Source organism: Trachymyrmex septentrionalis, unplaced genomic scaffold (assembly GCF_001594115.1).
Source record: "Trachymyrmex septentrionalis isolate Tsep2-gDNA-1 unplaced genomic scaffold, Tsep1.0 scaffold9, whole genome shotgun sequence".
Taxonomy (NCBI): Eukaryota; Metazoa; Arthropoda; class Insecta; order Hymenoptera; family Formicidae; genus Trachymyrmex; species Trachymyrmex septentrionalis.
Genome location: NW_017306091.1, coordinates 4,126,067 through 4,128,566, shown reverse-complemented (window position 1 = coordinate 4,128,566; position 2,500 = coordinate 4,126,067). Strand labels below are relative to the sequence as shown.

General features: G+C 33.5%; 1 protein-coding gene across 3 annotated transcripts in view; it reads left to right on the top strand.

Moving 5' to 3' along the window:
• The window catches only part of LOC108755930 (zinc finger protein DPF3), a 14,663-nt gene that overhangs the window by 9,116 nt on the left and 3,047 nt on the right, over positions 1-2,500 (top strand). The window contains exon 8 of one of the 3 annotated variants that reach the window (XM_018499372.1): positions 1-1,483. This exon is cut by the window's left edge and continues 470 nt beyond it. The exons of the other annotated variants lie outside the window; for them this stretch is intronic. The gene's annotated coding sequence lies outside the window, so the exon portion shown is untranslated. Of the gene's footprint in view, positions 1,484-2,500 lie in introns of those variants that run through there. 3 annotated transcript variants of the gene reach the window in all.

The window sequence follows — 2,500 nt, the reverse complement described above, 5'->3', positions numbered from 1 at the left end:
GTGTAGATCAAACGGTTACGAGCTTTACATACACTAGTCAAGGCGAGGAATACAAAACATCGTTTTGTCAATGGTGCAACTTGTCGCATCTGAGTAATAGGAATTTTCAGGAATTCCTTTACTACGCGAATTTGCTGTGATTTATAGTATCTCAATGATTAGTTCTAAGATATATTGAATCGGTAACGCGTAATTATGAGAGAGAGAAAGAGAGAGAGAGAGAGAGAGAGAGGAAAAAAGGTACGAAACTAAAAAGTCTTCATCGGAAGTCAAATTTTCGTCGTGTGTATGTGTACGCGTGATTGGACATCGGTAGCAAATCGATCGTCTGTTTTTTTTTTTTTTCGCGGAATTATACGCAAATTTGTTGAAATTCCTGTTGCACAGTACCACCAGAGCACGTATTGAGGAGGATGTGTTTTGTCTTCTGTTTGACAGTGTATTCCGATATTTTCATTATTGTGTTAGAAATCAAAAGAGAAGGAGGCGACGTACGGCGTGAGAAACGCACCGGCAGATTTAGAAGAATTTTAGATGCAATATATATATATATATACATATATATATATATATATACATATACTTTATATATCCAGCACAATCATGAGAATCGTTTTAATGAAAGCAACGTATTTATTGTAAGATAACAAGAAGTGTTGATCGCGTCACATTTCAATATTTCTACGTTTTTCCGAACGCTTGTAAATATAATACTTTGGTGGCTTTGCGTTTGTTGAATATTATGAGGTTTTAGATGATACGAGCTAAGAGCGCAGCGCAGAAAGTGGGATAACGAAAGAGAAGAGAGTGCAATTTTAAGGATCTCCGTACCTTCCGCGACTTTTGAAAAGATTTTGAGTAAAAGATTAAGTAACGGCCGAGTAGAAAACGATGTTTTATCTGTTACGATAATTTCGATTGGTACTTGTTTAATAACTCGTTTATTGTGTTCATTATATTTATTTTTCGAATTGAAAAATAAATCTCTCCGTATCTCTCAGAAATTGAACAGGGAATTCGTAGAAATGAGAGAGACGTTCGCTATAACGTGAGATATGCATTTTACATAGCCGTGTAAAGTGCGCCGTGTAACGCATCTTTTGTTGAATAGGAAAACTGTGTATTTTGAGTAACGATTTGTCTCTCGGACAACTTATTACTCGAGGAAGCCTCATTTTACATTCTCACATAAGCTAGATTACGAATTATTAATGTTTTCCATGTAGAGCGCTTTATGTGAGATGGTATTCTGAGGTAGAGAATTTATTTTTTAATTGTATAACATAATGTTAGATGTGTATCGCGGTGAGATGTGTCGGATTTCGTTGTGAAGATGAAAGGAGAAAAAGAATAAACGCGATCGCGCGCGTTCTTGTTTAATCAGAACTGCTCGTTAATTTTTTCTAATATGTCGCACATTCCATTGTATCTGCCGCTCTTAATTACCTTTAGTTGTGGGCATTAGCTTCTCCGATCTAATATAGTATACCGCTCCACCCCTTTGCTACTACTGTTATTTGTAATGACGCAATATATTTATTAAATATTTAACAAGCAAGACGAAGATAATGGGATAAAGCTACATTTACAGACGATAAAAGGAATTCTTTTCTACTACCGAGTGTTTTAGTTAGGTATCTCTCTATGACGATTCGGCGTCACACATAAACGTGACTAATATCTTCTTGTAGAAACCTGACATAGCTTAGTTTTGTACAAGCTTTGATACTCGTACAAATATCATTTGATTAGGGATAACAAGATACGAAATTAATGTAATACCTTATGAGTTTTTCAAGCATAGACAGCGCGAGAAAATGGCGTTGAAACTATCTTTGACTAAACTCGAATTATTTTATATATTTTTTAATTATATATTGCATATCGCAGTTTTCACATGTCGCTCACTCTCTACACTTATACGCTACATAAGTTGTAACGTCGTACAACTTTTTTTTATTTCCTATAGCGTACAGACGTGTGTACGTGTACGCTTTTTTTTTTTTTTTTTTTTTTTTTTTTTATATATTCGACTTTTGAAATCTTTCGAAATTATTTACAGCCGTGAACCAATCGTCTTCTTTAATCGTACAGTTTCATGTTACAGAGTACTTTTTAATATACATATATTATGTAACTCGAGTATAGAAGGCTATCGACAAAGATATGTTACAGCTTCTTTACATATAACATACGATACAACGTAGAATATTCTATTATTTAACATGGTATAGCTAATATGGCAGAGTAGAGGGTACTACATTTCAGTTTCTTGTATAAATTAATATTGTATTATCCCTAGATTGTCGTAAGAAAAACTCACATGGTATAAAAACAATGGAAGCATGCAGATATATAGTTCCTCCTTGTTATATATAAAATTGAAGATTTGTTATTAGGCAGTTTTAATTAAGCAATACCCAATGAGGCTTATAAATATAGTATTTAAGTCACACTAGTTATATATAAATATATATATGTGGGCTTCATATATATATAT